This window comes from Grampus griseus (assembly GCF_964374135.1).
Source record: "Grampus griseus genome assembly, chromosome: 17".
In the NCBI taxonomy this organism is placed as follows: Eukaryota; Metazoa; Chordata; class Mammalia; order Artiodactyla; family Delphinidae; genus Grampus; species Grampus griseus.
Genome location: NC_139011.1, coordinates 6658325 through 6684229, shown reverse-complemented (window position 1 = coordinate 6684229; position 25905 = coordinate 6658325).

Here is a 25905-nt window from a genome sequence, read left to right as displayed (position 1 = left end):
GGGGACCAGAGATCCACTGGCTGTCCCAAGGCTGCTATAATAGATATGATCAAGGGAAAAGTCAAACGCCAGGAATTCCAGATTCTTCATGGGGTTGGTCATGAGTCAACATGTCTCTAACTCCATCCCCCGGTAGAGAAGTCAGAAGATTACAAGAATTGGGCTGAAAGAGAAAAAGGGTAGGGACCCCATTCTTTACCTAAGACTTGGCCTTAATGAGCTTCTAAATAAATAAACTATTGCTACTCTATCTAGAGTATTTCTCTCTTTCCTACCCCACAGGAAATCTTCCTAACCACATTTATTATACTCTATTTTGGAATTTTCTCCCCAAACCATCAAAATGGCTGTAGGCAACCCCTTTAAGGACAGAGTTCTGGGTAAATGAAGGGGGGAGGAGTCCAACTTAAACGAAGGACACCCTATACAAGCAGCATATTATGGTATAAGAATATGATTAGCATCAAAAAGACAGCACAGTACCTGGATTCTCACGCGAAGAATGCAGAAAGGCAGGCCATAAACATGAACTGAAACTCTACCCCATTTCAGGACCATGCTAGTCCCCAGTTAACCTCTATAGCAACTGTTTTAGAGGTTGTACTTTTCTTCATTCTATAGGTAAGAAAACCAAGGTTCTGGACCTTCAGTACCTTGCACACATTGAGGCAAACTAATAAACATAATACGGATTTAAACCCAAGCCTGGTTGATTCTAAAGTCCCTGCAATTTCCTGTGGAAAAATAAAATGCCTCCTAGTTATTACGCACTAGGTTGATAGGCCGGTGCACTAAACATTTGTATGCATCACCTCATTTAATCTTGCCAGTGTCACTAGAAAGTAGGCACTTATTTTTCACATGATACTTTTTCTGAAAATCTGAGGAACGGGTTGGTCAAGTTCTTGTCTAAGTGATCAGTGGTAGACCTTGTATTCAAACAAGTTCTAGTCTGACTTTAAGCCTCTGCGCTTTGCCATTCTTCAGTAGTTTCTTAACCAACCTCAAAAAAATGACTGTAAAGCTCCCTCTGTCACCTTGAAAATATCTTGATTCTTATAACTGTAAGCATGGTCCTAGGATTGAATGCATTAATGAACAGTGCTCCAGGAATTCCTTGGTGTTTTGTCATTAGAGGCACAGCACCTTCTTGAACGCCATTTATCTTATACGCCTGGGAATTGAAGCAGAGGGTACAACTGCAGTTTTTCACCTTAAACTCCTTTCCTATAAGGAGGTCTGCAGATGACTACAGGAGAGATCAGGAGGAAAAGTGAAGGGCCTGGTTTGCACTGGTGTTGATGATGGATGGATACAGGGAGAGTCATGGGTGCACCACTTTATTGATGCAATCTGCAAGCTGCAAATAAAAGTGTCTGGAAAACTGACAGTTTCTTAAGTGATTTCTATACTAGGGAAATTTGAGGAATAAATATTAAAGGAAATGATGCCTCATAGCATCTTTCTCCCTGGGGGTCACTGACCATGGAAATGGCATTGATGGCCCAGTATTTATGTGAGACAGGCTTGATTCAAGACCTCATTAACCCTCAAATGCCCTTTCCTTGCCTCCTTCTGGGACACTAGCATGCTTCAAGGGATGACCTCATACAGAGGCTGAGAAAATGATTGACTGCCTGATGTGATTTACCTCCAAATTTTCCCCACAGTTTTTCCATGAAGGCTAAAATATTGTCATCAGAGGCACAACTTGAGCTGGAAAGATAGCATTGTAAAACAGAAAGATTATGCTCTGTCATTCAGTATTCTTTGCAAACGTGACACTCAATGAAACATAATATTCCATTGAATATTTCTGTAATTAGAAATTAAGGCTGTTTCCATTTTCCACTACTTTAATGCTGCACTAATTTAATACTTTTATATATACATATCTCTGTCAAAATCTATTATCATGTACTTAGGAGAATGTTCTAGAAGTGGATTACTAGGTCCTGAAGCTGGTGGAAATGTTCAGTGGTGAATTTTTTGAAAAATACTTTTTTAACCTTTATGATTCAAAAAGGTTTCAAATACTTTGCATGTGGGTTGCTGTTAAATCGGGTCTCCCCTGTCCCCCACCTGTGCCATTAACTTTTTGTGCCTGTGTTCACTCAGCACATTGGATTACCCTTATTTCCTTATTAAATGTGATCTTGCTAGTGTGAGTCCGTCATTACAGTCTGTGTAATCCTTTAGAATTTTGCTACAGCCATCAAACATCTGATCTGCCCCTTCTAACATCGGGTCAAAAATAAGTATGTCTTCTGAGCTTCTAGCTGGGTCATAGTTAGAGCACACCCCATGAAGCCTCTCTCTGGCTTGAAATAAATTCATTAATACTCATGAGCACAAATGTTCATCCAGCCCCAAGTCAGTGTCAGTGCATTATAGATCACAGACTGCCCATAAGGACGCCCTTGAAAATGGTTTGTGATCATCCCATTCATACTGTTTCATGAAGAAGAGTGTCCGTAGTGGAAAGTTATCTGACATAGGGGGGTCATGTTGGCTCCTGGGGATTACCACTTCTTCTGTGTACTCCCTGTGCTCCAAAATAATCTGTAGAATACTATGTATTCTGCATAGTATAATGCATAATGCTATGTCATAAAATGTTTCTAGATGGGCAGTGATATCCACTCAGAGGAGATGATATTTAAACTTAAGACATGAATGACAAGGAGCGTGAGTCAAGTGCACTTCAGGGAAAGAGCCATGTTGAGGACTTGCAGTCTTCCAGGCACAGGTTTAAGGGACTGAGGGGAGACTTTGACAGAGAATTGCAAACAGGACCTTGAAGCTGTGGCAGGTGGAGCTGAGGGAGATACCAGCTGGCCGGAGCTGACAGGAAGGAGAGTGGAAACAGTGAGCAGTGGGCGGATGCTGTTTTTATGACGTTTTCTTCAAGTGGTTTTCTTTCTGCTCTAAGATTTTGTTCTTCCTCAATCCAACTTAGAATTTGTTCGCCCATTACTGAGGATTTTATATGCCATGTATTTGTTTATTCCCTTTTAGCTTATGCCAGAAGGACTCTTACCTACTCCAAACCTGGGGGAGTATTTGTGTATACATATGTGTGTTCTTTAAGAACACGTGATGATGCTCAGGGTCCGGGTGGGAGGTGATTTGCACGTCAGTTATGGATCATCTCAGGAGACCACGGCCGCCCCTGGCACTCCTCTGTGTGATGGAGTGATACAGAAGAGTCATGGGGGGCTTTGACAAGTGGGGTCAAAAGATGCCTCCTGTTCCTAGTGAGCAAGGGCTTGGGAGTCAGGAGACAGGGCTCAAATCCTAGCTCAGCCACTGTGTGACGCTGGCCAACTTCCTTTACCACTAAAGGTCTCCATTTCCTCATCTATATAACAAAGATTCTTTAAATGAGTCCAGTAAACCCACTATTATATCCATCCTGAGCAATGAAAGTAAGTCCTCTGCTATAGCAGAAATTCGAGTCGTCAATCTGAAACCTTCCTCCCATTCCTATCCCAACCGTATTCTTATCCCGATGAGACCCTACTTGAGTTCTCCCTGGTTCTGAGCTCTGGACTTCTTACCCTGTCCTGGAGGACTCACCACCAAGTTCCTCCCTGCCCTGGATTCCCCAGGCAGAGGTACCAACGCTGCGGAGCTAGCGTGCAGGCACCTCTCTGGCAGGTTGCCGCAGGGCAAAGGAGCCCTGTGGTTTGAGCAAAGTCCAGGCATGTGAGTCAGAAAGTTTTCGTATACTTCTCGAATTCTTTCTGTTTCTCTGCCTTTTGCTCAACTTACTATTTATTAAAGGGTGTTTTGAGCTCTCAGCACAGAACTGGAGTTTTATCCAGGCATAAACAGGACCACAGTCCCTTGGGACTAGTGTTAGGGAATACTTAGTCCCATTCTCTGAGTGTCTACTTGAGGCATCTTTCTGACCTTCCTTCAACCCTAAGCCCCTTCTCCAGGGAACTCAGTAGGGGAAGTCAGTGCTCTGATGAGTGAGATGGGGAGAAGTCACTGAGCCTCCCGATGGGCTTAGGAGAGCCATATTTTCTGCTTATCCAGGTGATAAACTCGGATAAGCAGCAGACACTCCTGCAGTGGGGACGCCTGGAGACTGAGCTGCCCACGTTCAGTGTGGCAGAGGAGAAAGAGGTAGGAAGCTCAGATTAGGGCAGCACCTCAAAGCTACAGTCCCCAAACCAGCCAGTTCGGTCACAGAGCTGATATTTGATTTCCATTTTTCTGCCTCCTATGTGTCATATCTTGATTCATTTCAAACTCTGGGGGTACACAGGTATTATTTAATGCCCCCCTTAAAATCCCACATATAAAAGGTTTTGCCTGGAACTTCAGGGATAGGCATTGGAATGATCATTTGGAGCCCAAAATAGTGTGGGGAGACATTGCTTCTGGCATGGCCAAGGCGCTTCAAGCTTGTCCTGCAGGGTTTTCGCCTGCAGGTGCTCCAGTGACTGTTAACATGACATTGGACCCAGGCCATTAGTGAGTCCTGATTCTCAGGGGTTGCTGGCTGATTCTGACTTGAGCAAGTACCAATGAGGCAAGCCTCCGCTTATGGGAAAAAGAGAGTCTTTTAGCCTGCGGAAGGCCTGCCTCAGAACAGGCAGAGCTTCAGTGCATGGGCTTTTTAGTCGACAGTGGGAGGAATAATTTTTTGCTTCTTTTACTGTGTTTCTCGGCAGGGACCATAAGCCAGGACTTAAAATTGGAAAAGCAGCTAACTTCCCTGTGGGCTACAGAGGCAGTAATGTATGAAGGTTATGCCTTAAAATGGGAGCACTGGACTCAGAATCAGTCCCTCCCCACACCGATGCCTGAGCCCAGTCATGGCTTTAGATTTCGGAGACCCAGATTGCTGCTCTACCCACTACAAGGTGGTGGATGTCATCAGAGACCAAAAAAAAAAAAGTAGCAGTGTCCCTATCATGTAGGGTTTGTGTCAACTTTTCATGTTGAATTAGAAAACAATGTAATAACAGTTTTACAAATGTGGTGAAGAAGAAAGGTATTTAAAAGTTCTGCACATGGAACTCTCTTTCTGATTATGGTTTGCCTTCAAAATCACGGAAGAATTAACTAGTTGAAAATGTGCCTCAGGTTTATTACCAAAGCAGGAAAGGGAAATGAAGGAGGTCAGAGTGATAAGCCCAGGAGAAGGCTGGTTTCCTTTGCAGGGGCTGAGATCTGGGTCCACTCCAGGCAGCTGAGGAGGTAAGTGAGGTACAGAGGACAAGCTGGACGGGTATGGAAAGCAAACAAAGATATACCTGGGCCCAACCATCCTTAACGATGGAGCCAACAGGAAAGATGTGATTTAGTTGTTACTAGATCATAAGAAATGGCAGGGACCAAATAAATCTAATACAGAGAGAAAGAGTCAAGAGCTGAGGGAGCAGAAGAGAGTGACTCTCAGAAGGGATTCTAGGTCCAGAAAGTATGTATTGAATAGAAGCTCATTCTCAAAGCCACAGGTGGAGACCATCGCTGGAACAACTGGACAAGCCCTGCTTGGACCCAAGGAGAGCCAGACCAAGTGGTCACGCACACCTAGACAGATTTGAAAGGGGTCACCTGAGAAGGCTGGCCATATTAAGTGTCATCCAGGGGAAACAGCGCAGAAAAATGTGAACATGCACACTCAAACGAAGTAAGGAATTGGGGTCCAGAGAAGACATGGTTATTGCAGGGGAATAAGCAAGTGATGAGGGATGATGTCAAGGCTTGGGCTAGAGGTTGGCCTGATGGAGGAACCACTCCTGGGGGGAATGTACAACTCAGAGGGACACATGTGGTCAAGATTCATTTTAACGATGGATAGTTCTGGAAGGCCCGGCTCTTCTTGACTCCATCTGTTCTGCTGTGCTGTGCTTACAAGGTAAAATACAGACAGCGTTTGAAAAATTTTCTTAACAGTAAGAGAGCAAATCAAAAGAAAAGGAGAGAAAGAACTCAGTCAGGGGGCATAAAAGGAAAGAAGCCCACTTAAGAAGCAAGTTAAAATTTCAGCCAAATGATTTTGAAATGAATTTAGAAATAAGGGGAAAGTGGACCATCAGAGGCACATGCCATGACCACAGGGAAAAGTACAACAGAGGGAAATTTTTCGCTTCTTCTGAAGCCGTGCCAGTTACCCAGGCCTGAACAATGGTGAAGACGGGAAAGGCGAAGTTCTGGGGACGAGGCCGTGGTGGAGGTGTCAGACCTCACAAAACCCGGAGGTTCAGAACTCCAGAAGCCTCACCTGCATCTTCAGCTCGGGAAGCTGCTAAGGATGCTGCTTCAGCTGCAACAAAAATCAGCTTCACAGACTAAAATGATGCCACAGCTCAAGGTAGGGGCAGCAGCCACCAAAGCTCAGGCCTGTGGCGCTGGACAAAGCACACTCATCATGGCAGGAGGAGCCAGGATCACCCCAGAACTGCCGGGGGCATGGACTGAAGGAGGGTCTGAATGCCGCGTGAGGAAGGGGAGTGTCTGAGGGGGTGACCCACAAAAAAAAAAAAAAAATGTATAACACAAAGTCTCAACTTTACAAAGAGAATGGTTCAACTGCCACCTTCTGAGACAGGAAGTGTGTGAATGGGAGATATTAACACAGCACCAAAAGTAACCTCCTGATGGGAGAGTTCTTCACTTACACGTGAGGAATCTGGACCACTGGCTTAGACTAGCTGGCATCCAGAAACCAAGTGTCTCTCTGCTGTCCTAAGATGCCTCTGAGATTCTGCTTGTCTTTGATGACAGTGGCAGATGACAGTGGTGTGGATTAGGAACTGGGCCCTGAGAATATCGTTTCCCCAAGGATAACTAGTAGCTGGGGAGGGGGTTCACAACTGGTCGTCAGGGGGTTGTTGAGAAAGATTGGCACTGTGTTATCTATTTGAACTCTTCAGATGGTGAGATGCATCTAAGAAGATCCTCAGGTTTGGATTAACTTGGAGGTCTTTGAGAAACTATCACTGTTCTAGTAAAAGGCCACACAGAGAAAGCCCAGGCAGGCTGCGTTACCTTCCTCGGAGGATCCTTGTGTGGCCATTTAATCCCAATGCAGGACCTTTGGGTGTCTCCATTGGACAAACACTGGGTGTCATTGGAGATCCAGAGTGAAGAATAGAGAGTGCTTAACCTAGATTCAGGGAACTGCATTGTGGAGTCTTTGGCAAAAGTTAAAAGGCTGCCACGAGTCCCAGGAGAAAGAAGAGGAGGGAAGGGTTTGGGGGGGGACTTATAAAAGTGAGGGCGGCGTTTCCTGGAGCTCCTCTGGAAGTCAGAGTTGCACCCTGGCTGACCATCCCAACGGGTGGAGAGAACCAGAGCCCCCAGCGAGTGGCAGAGGGGGCGCTTTTCCCTCTCACCCCAAGCTTCTACTCCCAACTGTCCTTCAGCTCCTCAGTTTTCCTACCCAAGAGAGGAAGAGAGACTAATCTAACTGGAGAGCCTGGGAGGAGGCCCCGGACATCCCGCATGTCTGTGGGAAAAACTTGCCAGGGCAAGTGCTGCCCTGCCATTGGGGACAGTCAAGTTCAGTTCCAAGGGAGATGGATCAGGAAGCCCAGGCATGCTCACACAGCTAATATCCATTCTGAAATCCCTACTTTTCCATAATGAATCTCATATAGTTTTGTAATTTTCTGATTTGCGAACTATTGTAAACCGATGTGATGGTATGAGTTACTGCTGGCTTTGACCCCAAAAGCAGCCTATTGAGTATGACGGATAGTGTCAGAAATTATGGAGGGACATCAGGAAAAGTGAAACGCGGGATGCTGCTTGATCCACCTGCTTTCCACACCCAGCTCCTTTTCTTTTCCTAAAGCTTCAGAAACTCTGTGCTTTGATAGGTTGAGAGGCCTTCCTTGGACACATATAACATTATGGGCTAATTTAGCTTCGTGTGAGCTGGAAGTCCCCATGCTTTATTTACACCGTCCTATCAAATCTTTACACAAATACCATGAGGACGTTCTATTTCTTTCCCCATTTTACAGATAAGTAAACTGGCTCAGAAATGTCAAATGACTTGTCCAGGGTCATAAGAAAAGGTGGTGGAGCTGGGATTCAGCCCTAGCTCAGTCTGACATGGAGCTCATACCTTTAACCACTCCATTCTAAGGTCTTTCCTGAAATGTGAGTTTTAACTCTGCAAAGAGGGAAGGATGAGCCCTCTAACCAACTTCCACAGGACTTTTCAACCAGTGTTGAAAGGGTGCTGATGATAGAACAGCAATGGAGAAACCCCCATGTTGTCAATGGCTCGGATAAACTGGAGCTCATATACACTGTTGTAGAAATTTAAATACTACCTTTGCAGAGCTCAATCTATTGATGTATAGGAATTTGTTCGAGGAAAATAATTATACCAGAGCAAAAAGATACATGTGCGAAGCAGTTCTCTAAAACGTTTTTTGTAATGGTTTTTTTTAAAAAATGTATTAAACAACCTAACTATCCATCCCCAGGAGGACTGGTTAAATGCATGAGAGTAAACCCATCTGGCTCAGTGGGCCATGGCCATTTATAATGATAATAGAGATCTGTATGTATTGACTCGGAAATATGTTAACTGAAAATGGCAAGTTACACAAGAGTATGCATAATAGAATCCCATTTTTCTGAAAAAAAAAAGAAAAATGAGTGAGTCTGCATAAGAAAAAGCTAAAAGGATGCACCAGTCAAATCTCGGCAGTGAGGCAGTCTAGCCTAATGGTTAGAGGTGGGGACTCTGCAGCCAGGAGACCTGGCTCTCGTTCTCGCCTCCTGCTTGAGACCTAGGACAAGTTCCGAACCTTCTCTGCCTCAGTTTCCTCACCTGGAAACTGGAGACTGTGATTCTTACCTTATGGTGTTGACCTGAGGATTAAATGAGATGATCAGTGTCAAGGCTCAGCACAGGGCATGGCACCTGCTGGACACTTGGTGGATGGTGGCTGTTGTGACATTTACGTGGGCACGTGTTCCACTTTTCTAGTGTGATGTAAGTAACTACCCCCAGACTCAGTGGGTTCGACGATAACCATTTTGTTATGTCTCACAAATCCATTGGGTCCCAACTTTGGGCAGGACTTGGCAGATTATTTGTTTTCTATAGCATCACCTGGGGTCATTCTTGGTACTTGGCTGGTGGACACACTGATTTGGAGCATACAGAATAGCTTCACTCACACGTCTGGCATCTTGATATGTGTGGCTGGAAGGCTGGGCTCAGTTGAGACTCTTGATTGAAATGTCAGTACATGGTCTCTCCAGCATGGTGACCTCAGGGTAATTGAACTTTTTACAGGGGGACTGGCCTCCCCTAGAACCAGTGGCCCAAGAGAAACTGGTGACAGCTGCCTGGCCTTTTCTCACTTATCCACAGAAGTCACACAGCTTTACTTTCACCACACTCTACTGGGTGAAGTAGTAATAAGTCCTTCCTAATTCAAAGGGAGGAGGCATAGACCTCGAGGAGAAGAGTGCCAAGGTCTCATTGTAGACAGACATGCGGGATGTGAGATATTGTTGTTGCTGTCTTTGGAAAATATAATCTGCCACAGAACCTATATCCTTATGCCCTAGTATTTTGCAGGTATATAATATGTATATCTACAATCTAATGTATATCTCTATGTACAGAGCTGGATGTACTTTATATGACTAAACACTTGGGCACACAAGTAGATGTGTACAAAGATATGTATAAATCCTGTATCAGAATTGCTTCAGTTGAGCAGACAGGCCTGTTGCCTGTGAAGTCTGAAATGTTTGTGTAGGAAAGAGCTAGAAAGAGGAAGGAGATGCTGTCTTGTTGTATATATAGCATAGATTTTGCCCTTTACAATAAGATGATGTATTTCATTTTGCTTTCCCTGTTGCTATGGTATCTGTCACTTTATTTATAACTGTGTCTGTTCAGTTACATCCCTGTACTTGAGAGGCTTTTCTGCTCTGAGAACCACAGCAAGCACCGGAGGCTCCCTGGGTCAGGAGTGGCAGGAACGGGGGTCAGGGTGTTCCTGCTCCTTCTGGTCTGCTGACCTCCCTGAGTTGCCTTTCTAGTCCCCCAACACCCCTCAGACAGCATGGTCTTACCTGCATCCCGCACCCCCCCCCCACTGTTCATGCAGTCAGCACTGAGGTCTGTGACCTTGCTGGCTGTGTGAACCTGGGCAAGTTACTCAGTGTCTCTGAGCCTCCCTCTTCCTTTCCCCCTCCCTTTTATAAAACAAGAAGGCGAAAGCAGACTTCACCAAGACCCCTTCGCAATCCACCACTCTCCACGACTCTTTCAGTTTCTGGAGAACCCAGTCCTCTCCACCTGCTGGCTTTTACATGCCTGGCTTCCTCTGCCTGTTAGACTCACCTCTGCTCCTCCTCATCTTTCAGTGTCACCTCCTCCAAGGAGCTTTCCTGGTCTGCGCATCTGCAGCAGATACACTCAGTGCTCTCATGCTCATATCGCCTTAGGTCAGAACCCTCAAGCACATTGGCTTCCTGGGTGTGCTTTCACTCCCAACAGCCAGCACCCGAGTCTCTTCATTGACAGGCTGCCTTCTTCTGGTCCCAGTGGTGCCCAGTGCCTCCTCTGGGCCTCTGGTGTCACCTGCCTCTCCCAGCTGAGGCTACCTCTGTCTCCTCTCAGCAGCTGTCCTTCTAGAGCCTGGAAGCCAGGCTGAAAGCCAGTCCTCAGTTTCTCCTATCTGGGCTCACTGCTAAGTAATGGGGCTGTACCAAGTGCAGTGGTTGATTTTGTATTAGTTTGACTGGGCAACAAGATACCCAAATATTTGTTCAAATGCTATTCTGGGAGTTTCTGGGTGGGTGTTTTTCGATGAGATTAGCATCTGAATCGGTGAACTGAGTAAAGCAGATTGCCCTCCCTCATGTGGGTGGGCCACATCCAATCAGTTGAAGGCCTGAATAGAACAAAAAGACTGAGCCTCCTCCAGCAAGGAAGAGGAAACTCCTCCTGCCTGACTGCTTGACCTGGGACATTAGTCTTCCCTGGCCTTCAGACTTGAACTGAACGTCTGGAGGCCAGAAAAGACCTTGGCTCTTCTTGGAGCCCGAGCTTACTGGCCTTCAGACTGAAATTACATCATCAGCTTTTCTGGGTCTTCAGTTTGCTGAATGCAGATCTTGGGGCTTCTCAGCTTTTATAACCCCATGAGCCAGTTTCTTAGAATAAATCTGTGTGTGTGTGTGTGTATATATCTATATTTATATCCATCCTGTTGGTTTGGATTCTCTGGAGAACCATGACTATGACACCAGGATAAAATAATAATAGTAATAATGATAGCCTACTCTGTGTCAGGTGTTTTGCATCTATTATCTCTAATCTGTAATTATTGCCATTTTACAGATGAGGAAACTAGAACTCAGAAAAGTTAGGCCTCACGCCAAGGGCACAGCGTTAGGAAGAGGCTGAGCCTGCACTGGAACCCAGAACTTGTGCCGAGTGGCTTCATGGGGCACACCATCAGGTCAGGAGTAAGTTGCACGAAGCATTTGCCAGTAGGTGAAAGTCCAGTTCATCTCAGGTCCACCCTAGATTGACTTACGCTTTGGTATTCCTATTTCCTCACATGCACAGGCTCAGGAAGGGTGGGTGAAGCCCTTTTTTGCTTGGAGAAGCCAGGGAACGTTACGGGCGGGCAATTCCATCAGCACAGATACACTTCCAAGTGCTAATTACCAACATCGGGGAAACGAGGTCTAAAAACAAATGCAAACCAACTAGCCCACGTTACCAACTGCAGCCTCGTCTAAGCACTGCTCCCTAACAGCCAGCTGCTCTGAAGAGCAGACAGCAAAGCAGTCAAGTCTACTAACAGCTCGGGGTCCTGCTGGGCTTCTCGTGCCCTACAGCCCCTCAGCCAGGCTCCAACACAAAGGCATGGGATGCTGTGTACCAGTGTGGGGAAAGAGCCCCCGCACCTGCCCTCAAGAAAAGTGGTCCCCTAGTGACGGGGCCCCAGCTGTGGGACAAGAGGGCATTGGATGGACACTTGGAAAGAGATGGGGTCCCAGCTGGCTGGGATTTGAGTGCCAGCCACCACCCACTAGCTGTGCCGTCTGTGTGCCTCTCATCTTCTTCCTTTCATCCATAAAATGGGCACAGGAAGAGCTGGTTTTGCATCTTTCTGAGGATCCTGTGAATCTTGGTTTTGGCACCCAGCACAGCACTTGGCACGTGGTAGAGTTTGGGGCTCCTGGTCCTTCCTTAAGAATGAGCCCCAATTTTGCCTGAAGGCCTAGAACAAGACATTTAACAGGAAGAGGGTAGGGAGTTGTCGTCCAGCAGGGTCAGCACCCCAGAGCAAGGCCACGGGGTTCGACCTTCTGGAGCACTCATCCTTCCCCTCACTGGTCTCTTCTCACCTCCCACCCTCCCCTCCTCATTGGGAAGTGAGACCCTGTGGACCAGAGGGCCCAGGACCCTGCCCTTGGATGCCGCAGGGGACAGGAAGTTCGGTGGGGGCCTGCTGCTCTGCCACCAACCTGGAGAGAGCGGAGGGGGCAGGAGGGGACTGGGGAAATAGTGAACAGCGGTATAAGAGGGAAGGCAGCCAAGTCTAGGGGCCAGCAGGGCTCAGCAATGGACTTGGGAGCTGACAGTGCTGGGCTCCCCAAAGCAGGGACCTCCCAGACAGGACCTTCAGGCCCTGGTGCCCCCCATCCATGGGACTGAGACTCCTTCTGCCACAGCGAAGAAGCATCGTTTCATGTGGTTACACCCCATAAAGGTGTGAAGGAGGGAAGAAGGAACAGGGTCACTGGCTGGGAATTCTTCAGGGCCCATCAGGATAAAGGGTACCCAGTGCCCCCCAGTCCTCTACACATTCTCTCCTTTGCCTGCCAGTTTCCCTGCACTCCCTGTTCTGTTTGTGACCTGATGATGGTAAAGCCTCTTCATTTATTGATGAACCTTGGGAAGCAAAGTACTCCAGAGACTTCTCAGATCAATACACAAGGGCGAGAAATGATCGGAGGATTACAAGAACTGGTTTACTTTGAACTCCGCCTAATATGAAAGGAAAGACCAAAAGGGAAGTAGTTTGCTTTAATATCTGTGTGGCTTTTTTTTCAAATGGCAACAAGATGCACCCCTAGCCCATGCGTGGCCCTTGCTCTTCCAACTGTAAACAGGTGTTTTACTGGAAAGACAGCACGAGTTTGAAGTTCAAAGGACCGAGTTTACGTCCCACCTCTGCTAAAGGAATAGCTCTGCGATCCTGGGAAAGTTACTTAACCTCGCTGACAATCACAGGTTTCTCCTATAAAACTTTAATGGTGATAATAACTAAGTCCCTTTGATGGTGGGGTTATTAAATTAACTAAGTGAAAATCATTTTGGAATTTTAGAGCTATTTTGGTATTAGTTTCTTTTGTGATTTTTAATATGTTTTTTTAAACTATATATGACTCCTGTCCCCACCATGTCATCCTCTGAGAATCACTGGTTACTCGTTTCTCCATCTTCCGACATGACGTTGCCTGCGGTTCTCAGGGCCGGTTCTCCTCAATGTACTTACACGTTCAGGACCAGTTTGTTAAGCATCTTCATGGGCGAGGTGTTGGCACCCTCTGAGCAGTGTCTCTGCTCTCGTGGAGCTTACTGCTCAACCACGATGGTTAAACAATGAGCCCGTGGCAAGGAACTGGCTCCACCACGGCTGTGACCTAATGGAGCCGACATTGCTTGAGAGCTTGTGTGGAATCAGGCGTCGTGCAAAGGGCTCTGGGTGCAGCATCTCATCGCAACCTCACGGGAGCCATGCAGAACAAGTGCTACTGCTGTTTTTTGTTTCACTTGCGTGCACACTGAGCTCGGGAGGGGTCAGGCCATCGGTGCAAGGCAATGGCTAATAGGTGGCGGACCTGGGATTGAACCTGCGTGGTCTGTCTTCAGCCTATATTCCTAACCTCTAGATTGTATTGGGTCCCCTGGTAGATGGAGAAGCCCAATGAGCTATGAGAGCCAAAGCAAAAGCAGTGCCGTAGTACGTGCAGTGTCCCAAGGCTCAAGGACAGAGCTCACCGGAGGAAGTTCACTAAGGCAGAGCATCACGTCAAGGGGAACAAAAGATGGGAAGCTCGTATCTGCTCCTCCTGGGTTTGGGGGACCTTGGGCCCTGAGTAGAGACAGAACTTCCCTGGAGCAGGCAGGGCCAGTCTGGCCTGGAGCCATCCTAACTAACTGCCTGGAAGTGCTCCTTCCTTCCTACCTCCTGCCTCCTGGTCCTAAGACCTCTCTTAGCTTAAAAATTTTCCTCTCTTTAGTTTTTTGTTTCCATTTTTTAATAACCAGACCTGACAGGCACAAGGGTGGGGCCACCTCTCGTTTCCTCAATTGTCTGACGAGCCCATAATGAGAATCACTTATCAGAGAAATATGCTGCAATGAGCCTGGAGCCACAGGGCCATCTGTGTTTTTTTAACGTCCAAATGCGGTCGAAGTCAACGGCGGGAGCTCTCCTGATGATGTGCAGACAGAGGCAGGATGGCACCTGAGGGTGATCCCGGGCAAGGATACAGCCAGGTGTTTGGGACAGAAGGCTGCACGGTCTGGGACCTCTCCTGGTGACTCAGTTGGTGGGGCTTGAAGGTCATCTCTGGCTGGGGAACTGAGAAGACACTGCCACTTCTTGAGGCTTCTCAAAAGAGAAAGGTGGGCAGATACATCTGTTCCTTTCTTTAATCACTTTGTTAATTGGCCCTTGAAGGGAATACGTCGTATTGGATGGAAAAACCAGTGAATTGTACATAGTTGACACTTGATAAATATTCGCAGGATTGGGCTGCATAGAGGTTTCTTTTAAGTCCAGACTGACTCTTCAGAAGTTTTGGGCAAGATGCCCGAGCTCAGAGAGTTCCTCGAGCATGCCGCACGGAGGTAAGCAGTGGGGAGGAGACACGTGTCAGAAGTAGAACAGATCCAACTTTGGAGAATATAGTTTTGTTAGGTTTGATCTTGGACAATGGGGTATTAAATTAAATTAGAAGATTCCTTAGATCCCTGGGCAAAATCGTCAAGGTGATGACGTTTGTCCTTTGAAGCTCCCCCTCTCCCACTTGAGCTTCAGGGGTTTCCTGGGAAGTCAGTTAACGCTGGTCAAAAATGCCTCCCTTCCTTAGGAATGACATTTGGCTACAGGCAATAAAAACCCAGCCAGGGAGACTTTGATGAATGGGGATCTGGAAAAGGGTGCATCCCACCAATCAGAGAAATAAAATGAAAACATCAAGGAGATACCTTTCCCACTCAGCACGCTAGTAAAAAACTCATAGTTGTAGACTGTGGAGGTGCAAGAATTTTCATAATCACTGGCGGTGATGTAAATTAAGGAACCCATTAGGAAAGCAGTCAGGTACTATCTGCTAACGTCAAAGAGAGGCAGGCTCCTCTACGCTGCAAGTCTGCTGTCAGAGTGCCCTGGGGAGATGCCGGCAGGTGTGCTGGTCATGCCCAGGGTGGTCAAGCCAGCATTGTTTGAGACAGTGAGTGAAAAAAGAACCTACCTACACATCAATATAGAAATTGTGTCTAATTGTGAAATTAGATGCCCAGCAATTATAATCAATGAACAAAGCATATTTATCAACATAATGTTGAATAAGAAAAGCAAATTACAAAAAGATTCATATGACCATGAAAACATATATGTAAGTGCTTTAATATACACAAAACAAAAATATGTTTGGCTTGTGGAGCTATGTATGGATAGTCCAAAGATCAAAACATGGTTTGATCAGATGTGCACAATTTTTAGATCGTGATTTCGTCAGGAGAGAAGGAGAATGGAGTGAAGGGACTTCCATTTTATGTTTCATTTCTTTTACTGTTGAATAATTTATGATGCAAATATCTGGACAGAGAGTTTTTGTTTATTATTCTCTGGACTTTTTAGTACATTTCCTAATTGAAGCAATTAAAGAAGGCACACAGATGATTGCAGGTCTGGCTGACAGAGCCGGAGGAAGGGGAGAGCCTGGGGGAAACAGGACCCCAATCTGGCACAGGCTGGATATCTCCAGCCTCTGCCAAGGAGCCAGGTCTGGCCTCTTCTCCTGGTTCATGAAGTCTTTTTTGGGGAGCGGGGGGTCTCATCTCAGATTTCAGATGTGATGAGCGTCTCCACATCAAATCCCAAATATTTCTGTCCATCTTGTACTTTCTGGAGCCGAGATCAGCTTCTCTGGCTTTCAAACATCTTATTTTGCTTAACTTTTAGGTACCGAGTAGTCTGGCTCCTTAGCCAGGACCTTGAAAGGCTGTATGCAATACAATATGAGGACAACAGAGGTATTCTGCAGCAATTATGTGGAGGGAAAAAGAGAAAAAAGGGAAGTTTTTATGCAAGTGTCTGGCCTCTTAACCTACTCTACCTTTAAATAAAGTCAGATCTTTGACATTCCCTGGGGAAGGGGGAGGAGAGTCGCGAATACCTCTTGCCTATCTGCAGAGTTGAGTTCATTCTGTTTGAATACTGAATTTCCTTAAGCACAATATTTCAGGACAGCTGATCTTACTCATAGATAACTGATTCGTATTAATATTACTAATAGCAACTATTTTTTAAAAATAAATGTATTTATTTCATTATTTTATTTATTTGTTTATTTTTGGCTGCATTGGGTCTTCGTTGCTGCACTTGGGCTTTTCTGTAGTTGTGGTGAGCAGGGGCTACTCTTCGTTGGGGTGCATGGGCTTCTCATTGTGGTGGCTTCTCGTTGCAGAGCATGGGCTCTAGGCACACGGGCTTCAGTAGTTGTGGCACGTGGGCTCAGTAGTTGTGGCTCATGGGCCCTAGAGCGCAGGCTCAGTGGTCATGGCACACGGGCTTAGTTGCTCCACGGCACGTGGGATCTTCCCGGACCAGGGCTTGAACCTGTGTCCCCTGCATTGGCAGACAGATTCTTAACCATTGCGCCACCAGGGAAGCCCACTAATAGCAACTATTGATAGAGTGCTTCCAGCTGGCCAGGCACTGCACTCGACATTATATACATTATCCCTTTTAATTTCCACAATTGCCCTAGGAGGTATGTATGATTATTCTTATTTTGTGAATGTAAAGGGGTGAAGAGATGTGCCCAAGGGCACATGGCTGCTAAGCGGCAGCGCTGGGACACAGCAGCATGGCTTTGCATGCTGGTGGTGGATAGCAAGACATATGTAACATTCCTTATTGCATGGTGCCTTCTTAGACCATCCGTGGACTGAAGTAAACTCTGTCTCTGGTCCTTACCACTCCTGTCTGCTCCACACTGCCTACGCAAATGTCTGACCCACATCTCGAATTTAACATAAATTCCAAGAGGACTCTGTTTTCTTTCACAATCTGTTTCCCTCTAGTCTTTCCTGTTTCCGTAAATGGCATCAGCATCCACTCAACAGCTCAGACCAAACACTTAGAAGATGCCCTCATGTTCTCCCTGGCCCTCAAACTCCGTTCAACCCACCACCAAATCTTGATGTCTCTACCTCCAAAAAATAACCTTGGATCTAACCCCTCCACTGCCAGATCCTATTTCAAGCCACCCCTTTCTCCGATGACAGCGATCTCCCTGTTTCCATCCCTCCCCTGCCACCCCTGCTCCAGAACATTCAGTGATTTAAGTGAAACCGTTCATTGTACCCCTGGTTTCAGCTGGTTCTGTCCACACACACTGACTCCCTGGTCTTTCTTTGACCTTACCTCCTATCCCTGTCCCACTTGCTTCATCTGACTTCAGAGCGCTCACTCTTGTTTCTGCAGTACTTAGTATCTCCTGAAGAATCCTTCATGCCCCGTGCACCCCTGCTGATTGAGAAGCAGTATCAGAGTAACACTTTCTACATTTGGAAAGTCTTCACCAGCACATAGATAAAACAGGTGGCCCTTTCTCTCTCCCTCGATGATGACCTCACTGAGCACCGCACCGTCTGCAGCCACCTGACTACAAAATTCTGCTTGTAATTCCACAGATCATTCCTTATGCCACCATGCACAGGGATGAGTAACATTTGCTGTGGATACCACGATCCATATGGGTCCCACTGAAAGCCATCAACCACTAGGAGAACATTATGCAACACTTTCTTTGTGGAGTGTGTGTTGTGATTCCTCCCACATAATTGGCAAATGATGAAAATACTGATATCCTCCCGGGCATTTAAGCTTGCTATTGGATAACTACTCAGAACGTAGCCCAGGTCTAGAACGTAGAGTACAAGGAATGTTGCTTTGAAATGAATGAATGAGCACCCACTATATCTAAGCACTATGTGATGTACGGGAAGCACATATTAATGGGACACGGAAAGAGCTGTAAGTTAGAATAAGACACAGGAGTGCCCAAGAGGAGATGTGTGAATGAGGTATAAGTAACGTCTAGTTTGTGCCAAGCAGAAGGGCAGCCATCCGCGGCAGAGGGAAGATTCTTGAAAGGATCCAGAGGCTCGCACTGCCTAAGGATCTCCACAAGCACTTTCACAGCAAGCCCCTGAAGTTGGTAGAACCATGGGAATCATCCCCCATGTACAGATGGGGAAACTAAGTCTCAGAGAAGTCAAATAGCTTGCTACAGGCCATGCAATAAATATGTGGCAGAGCCTGGGTTGAGATCTTTGTGATGAAGGGTTTCAGGCATCTGGGACGAGCCTGAACATGCTTCTTGATTCCTTCAGGGTCCCTGTCCTGACTTCCGGAGCTTACAATGAAATGAACTGAGCCAGAGAGGATGCTACGGCAGAGAGAGACAATGGCCAGCGTGACAGAAGGGATTCATCTAAGGTATCTGCATCCTTAATTGGCATTTAATGACGAGAAAGAGGTCTGAACAAGGAGTTTAAAATCCTGGTTTGAGCCCTGGCTCTGGCACTAGCTTGCAAAGTGTTCTTAGGTATATTATTTGCCCTCTGAGCTAGTTTTCTCACATGAAAAGTGAGTCCGCCCTCATTAGAGAGTTGACACAATAAATAAATGAGCTACTCTGTGTGATGGTAATCTGTGTGCTCCAAAGAGCTGTACACACGTTAGATTTATAACTTATTATTATTACATTTTATTATATCTTCTAATTCATGCTATATATTATATAATAATATATAAGAATATTGTCTCATGTATTATTAATAATATCATTGCTAAAAATATTTTCCCAAGTAAGACATGGTTTAATAGGGGATTGCATGGGACAGAAATATCTTGAGTTTTTCAAACTTCAGATTACAAACCATTAACAGGTCTTGTAAACAAGTTAGTGCTTTTTAAACATAAGGCAATACAGTTCCTGACCGAGTAAACGTGGTCAGTTGTGATGTAAAATTTATTACTGCTGGTAGGTCGTGATCAAAAATGTCTTAAAAACTCTACAATCAGAAGAAAAACCTAGAAATGTTAGGGACCAGCGTATCAGTTGTTCGATTAAAAAGGACCTCGGAGTTGATTGGGTCCCACCGCCCTTACTGATTGGATAGAAAACTGAAGGTCCCACAGCTGTGCTGTGGCAAAGGCAGGTCGCAAAGTCCAGCTTCCAAACGAGGCAGCCAGTCCTGGGGGCTGAACTGGAAAGGGAGGAGCTTGGAAATGAGAGCTCCTGCCTTCCTGAGTTTGCATATCTAACAGTGATTTATTAGCTGCCACTCTGTGCCTAGCACCGCCCCTGACTTCAAGGAGCTGCTTACATTTTAACAGGGGAGAGAAAAATATTAATAGAGGTCATATTACTGAAAAATAAATTTTTTCCGCTTGAAATAAATTCAGTGAAGGAAGTAGCAAAGGAAGAGATACAAAGAAGCATGGAATGAGGGTCCACGCGAAGGTGGTCAGGGAAGCCTGTCTGAAAAGGTGATGCTGGAGTTAGAACCTAAAGGATGGAGGTCTTTGAGCTCATCTTGGACACAAGATGGCTTGCCTCAGTGTTAGGCACCACACGCTTGTTCAAGCCAGAAAGAAAGGGTAAGGGGAAACAGTGATGTGTTTCATAAGGAAAAAAATATTATCAGAGGGAAGATGTTTGATTAATTTTCATAGATCAGTGGATGCTGAGGAAAGCAAGTGTTTCTCTACAGATGATCATGTTGCTTCCAAACCAAACTAGGCTTTGATTATGAAGGAAGAAAGGGACAGGGTGTATTGGGTAGGTGGTGAAATGTGATTGCTACCCATATCGTTCTCTTACACGTTTCTGTGCGTTTGTTCATGTGATTGCTTCTACTCAGCACGTGCTTTTTCATCGAACGAAAAAGAAATAAGCCTGTGGCATCAGCGTTTGCCTCCCAGTGCCAGCAATATACAACCTCCACACATGCTAGTTCATGAAAAAAACAGGGTATATACTTATATAAACCACTGTGTCCAGCTTTCCCTTACTTGCAGCCAAATGGAATCTCAACTGACATGAGGCTGTGTGGGGGAAGGTCAGCATCTCTGGGGGATTTATCCCTATACTGACACTCAGTGACTAAAGTCTCAAAGGTGAAGTCAGAGTAACCTTAGTTTCAAGATCTCTATCACTGATGCCATGTCTCTGCTGCCCTGACCCCCTGCCTGGCTGAGGACCTTCAGCTGATCTCTGGTCTTAATCCCCGTGCTCTGTCTGATGTTGGATTGCTTCCACAGCTTTTGATCTCAACCCCGTAAATCCAGAACACCCCCACAGACTCAGCTGAATCCCATGTCTCATTCCTAACTTTGCTTCCCCACTCTACCTTGACCAACCCACCCTTGATTTCTAGCTCTGTCCCAGGAAGGGTCCTGGAATGACATGACTACATCTGATCATATTTTATCTCCAACCTGCAAGATGGTGGACTTGGTTTTTCTAATAAGCAGCACATTGCTCAATTTATAATTTATTATACATTATTATCCTCAGCTTTTTGGCAGTATGATTATTTCACAGATTGCAGGCTCCCACTTTAAATTAATGCTGATTGAGACTTTTCCCAGGTACATTATCTTACGTTTATCTATATTAAATCTCATCTCATTTGCTTCCAAATTTGCATTCTTCTCTGTTCTTTTAGCCTCTCTGATACTCATTGTGGTTTGGAACTTGGTAGCATCTGAAATATAATAAACTTGTCTTTCTTTCTACATCATAAATGAGCTTAGTATAAATGCTTCTAACATGTATAGAAGAAGAACTAGCATTTATTGTCCATTGACTAAGAGTCTTAGCTGAGATTCCCCCAAAAGTATACACTAAGATGAGGATTTGGTGCATACGGATTATGCGGAAGGAGATCCTGGGAAGCAGAGTGATGGGACGTGAAAGGGAGACAGGGAATGGAGGAAACGCAGTTAAGAGTGCATCATCGAGTGGATTACCACTGATGGCTTCTGGGGCTCACCTGCTGAAGACCCTCTGAGAGCCCACCCCATCGACTCCTGCCCATCATCCCGAGGTGGTTGCTCCTGGGGAACATTAACTCCCTGACATTTACAGTCATCTTGAGCCTAGCAAGCTCCTGTAGCCAGAGAAAGCTCCCAGGCAGAGATGAGTATGCTGGAGGAGGAAGGTTTTGCATGTATGAGATTTGTCCATAGAGCTTCAGGTGACCTCTTAGCTAAGGGGAAATGAGCTGGGCACCTGCTACAGTCCATCCCGTGCACCACCCAGGTCTACTCTTGCCACACATTGTGTCTACTTTGTTCCGTCACTTACTAGCAAAGTTGTGCCGTGGATATTCCCCGTCTCCCTCCTCTACCACTCATTTGAGATTGTCCTCAACCTTAGCCAGTACTTCTACTAGTGTAAGTTTCTTTCCCAATAAGGTAACTCACTGAGGTATCTGAACCCCTCATTACAATGCCCTTGTTGCTCCATGGCTAATGAATTGCCCTTTCAGTTACCAATGGGCATGGAAGCAACAATAAGCCCTCCAGAGAATCTGCTGTGTTCCATACTATTATCTCTCCGTTCTCATTATAGGTAGGAGCCTCAGGACCTCATGTCATTTACCCATGCAAATAGAGTAACTCTTTTTTTTTTTTCCCCCTTCTGGTCTACTGGCATACAGAGTCCAGCATAACCAGGCAGCAACCATAACTTTAGGCTCAGTAGAACCCTTCATGTGTTGCCTGGCAGAAACATCCATCTCTTGGGAACTAAGACAGCTAGTCCAGCAGAGCCAAGAGTTGTAGGTTTGAGAGGTTAAAAAAATTGCTCAAGAGGTCTTCTGGGAGTGACGGTGACTCCAGCAATAGGACCAATGCTTTTTTTACTTCCTCCTGTAGGGGTCTATCCACACACCTCTTTCCTGGACTTCCTCATCTCCAGTCTTCCAATTATGTTCCTCTTAGGTCTCTGACCAACCTGTTAATCCATTCATCGCTGTATGTATTCTTCCCTCAGACCACTTCTGCCCCCACCCAAAGTTGAGGATTACGTGTGCTCAGACATCTGTGTACTGAGATTTCTCCCTGCCACTGTCTTTCATCACACTCCTGAGTGGGACTAGAGTACGGCAGCAGACCACGGTCAGCACACTAACAAATTGTGCTGGACCATCCGAGAACCAGGACTGAGATTTTTCTAATCCATCACTGGTCATAAGGAGCTTTGTAAGAGGCCACAGGTGTGAGTGGTGGGGGAGGTTCTGATGCAACAGAGGTAGGTGACAGAGGGTCAGGGTCATCTTTTCATGTCACTTACCTGCACCTGGCAGGTCTGCTTGGGCTTGATCTAGCATGGGACATTTTCATCATGGGATGGATTATTGCTGTATACACCCAACTTCCGACCCGGTAGACCTGACGACACCCAGCTCTTGGTGGGCAGTTCCAATCCGACCCGGTAGACCTGACAACACCCAGCTCTTGGTGGGCAGTTCCAATTACATAGTCACTTGATGCCCCGTGATTAGGAGCTTCTTTCTGATCAGTGTATAATCCTCTGTGATAAAGTATGGTTTTGATCCAGAAACCTAAAGGTCTGCTCTGTGGTTCCTCTACTGAAATTGCCAAACCCTCCACACAGCATTTGTGTCTGCCTCAGTAGATCTGACACCCCGTAAGCTCTGCCTGGTTGTACAGCTCCATGTCAGAGCAGCCTTTACAGTAGTCTGATCCTATTGCAGAGGTTGCTTTTGGCCTCTTGCTTTTGGCCCCAGTCAAAACTTGCAGCCTTCCTGGTCATCGATAAACTGTTGGAATAGTCTTCCCAAATGTGGTGTGTGCTGCCTTCCAAATCCAAAGAGGCCCGCCAAGCACTGTGCCCAACTTTTATCTGCAGGGAACTCAAGGTACAGTAGCGTGCCTTACACCTTGTGACGTGCCCCACGTGGTTAGACACCTTTTTTCACCTAATTTCACCAATGTGGCAGTCACCAAAGTCTTCATGGAGTTTATCTCCCACCTTCTGGTGTGGGATAAGTATGTGTTTTGATGAACACATAGCAGTCTCTGACATATATATGCATACGTATATGTGCATGCATATATAATTGGATAGATTTGTCAAATAGTGCATCTCAAGCTTTACCAAAGGGAAATACGAGTAGAAAAGGGAAGAAAAATGACTGTCCTTCTCTTCTGTCCAAACACATTTTACTTCAACTTCCCTGAAACCCAGAAATTATGCAGGAGTGCGCAGATGAACTAAACAGACTTCAGCACGACTGATACAGTTAGTGGAATCACCAAACCCCCAATCATTTACATATTCTTTTTGAGCATAACAGTAAAGATAATTCAAGGCAACAAAAAATATGAGATATTGAGATAAATGTCACCAAGGGGTCTGAGAGAACTTTCTAAGCAAGACAGAAAGCCCAGAAACTGTAAAGGAAGGAAAGAATACACATGGACCACAGAAGACTTAAGATTTTTGCACGACAAGAGAGTAAAAAACAAAGTCAGAAGACAAATGAGAGATTGGTAGAAGTATCTGCAATTCCCATGATAGGTAAAGGTTAATACAGAAAGAGCTTTTACAAATTAATAAGAAAAATGCCAACGACCCAATAGAAAAACATGGGCCTAGGATAGGAGTAGTTAATTTACAGCAGAGATTATCCAAAAGAGCAACAGACATAACAGTTCCCAGGTATCCGATCCCAGGATCCGATCCATTTCAACAGAAGGGCCCCTCTTCTGCACCTTGAGGAGCAATTGCACACAGCATGGAATGGAAAGAAAGTGTCTGAGCCTTTTGGGATGTGGAGAAGAGAACTGCAGATGTGAGCTCCCTCTGACTTGTGCTCAGTGGAGCAAAATAGAGCTCCCAAGGGAAAGTACCTGGGAGACTTACAAGTGCCAAGAGCTCTCCTGGAAGGACTTAGGAAGGCACAGAAAAGCCATGAGACTTGTTCACACACTTATTCATATGCAGACTCCATCAAGGCGGGTGAAGAGAAAAGAGCCAGATCTGTATTTGAGCCCACTGCTGCCATTTACCAGCCAAATGGCTTTGGCAAGAGTTCTGGGTTGAATTGTGTCCCCCCCAAAAGCTACATTGAACTCCTAGCCACCAGTACTTCCATATGACTTTGTTTGGAAATAGGGTGGTTGCTGATATAATTGGTTAAATTAAGATGAGGTCATACTGGAATAAGGAGGGCTCTTAATCCAGTATGACTGGTGTCCTGATAAAAAGTGAAGAGACACAGAGACACACAGGAAAAAGATGACTATGTGACAACAGAGGCAGAGAGTGGAGGGATGCCTCCACAAGCCAAAGAAAACCAAGGATTACTAGCATCCAGAAGGCGTAACACTTTTCCCTTGCAGGTTTCATCAGGAGTGTGGCTCTCCTGACACCTTGATTTAGGACCCGTAGCCTCCAAAACTGTGAGCCAGTAAAGTTTTGTTGCTGTCATCCACCCAGTGCGTAGTGTTTTGTCACAGCAGCCACTGAGCACATATACAGCAAGTGTTAAAGAAAACTCATTAATGACACTTGTCACGATGCTGAGGCTGTCCTGCATTTAGGACAGTCATGATAGCCGTAGGGACCACTGCAGTGGGGTTTTACAGTAGGGGAGAGAGATTGGGCTCCTCTCTGAATACAACAAGGAAAAGTAGGAATTTTATAGCCCAGGAGTGGGGGGAGGTGGGGATCAGCGGGTAATTCTGGCTGACTGGCCTAACAGGATTCTTGCTGAAGACAGGTCAGTGGTCAGATACTAACTGGGGAGCGGGTGGCGAGGAGGAAGGGAATCACATATTGCGAGTGATCAGATACGGAGAAGAGGAGATCCGGCTAAACTGACTTAGCAGGATTCTTGCTGAAATTGGACCCTTGAGGACAATGCCCAAGGATGGGTCCTAGTCAGGCGCAGAGGAGCCTGTCTAGAGTTTGGTCAAGAAGAAGGTCTTTGTCACAAGTCACCTGAATGAGCCTTGGTTTCCCATCAGTAATAGACGTATCACACTCCCTCCATCCCAGGAGTGGTGTGAAGGCGAGTGTGTTGTTAACTAGAAATTCTTCCCACATAGCAGCCTCCCCCAAAATCAGCCCTCCATTCAAGTGTTCAGGTGTTCAAAGGAAGATAAAGAGGTGATTTTATATTTTCTCCCTATGAATCTGTGTATCAAATACATTTTAGAAATAAAAAGTTCTAGAGCAGTGATTCCCAGATTGGATTGTAGAACCTGCAGCAGATTCCCCTATTTAAAAATACACAGTTGTAGGGCTCCTCTCAATCTTTGGGTCCAGGGACTCTGCATTTCATTACAGAGGGCCCAGGAGAACTGACGCAGAGTCAAGTTTGGAAATCGCTGTGTCAGAGAAGAGGCTCTGTAGGAATCTGAATGGTGTCAGTGAGAGTGGCACAGAGCACCCAGCAGGAAGCAGCAAGTCGTGATAGGAGCAGTACCATGTTTGGAGTCAAAAGACCTGGGCTCAAAACCTGTTCTGTTTCCTGGCTGTGCACTGTTGGCTAAGACACTCATACTAGTTCCCGATGGCTGTTGTGACAAACGACCA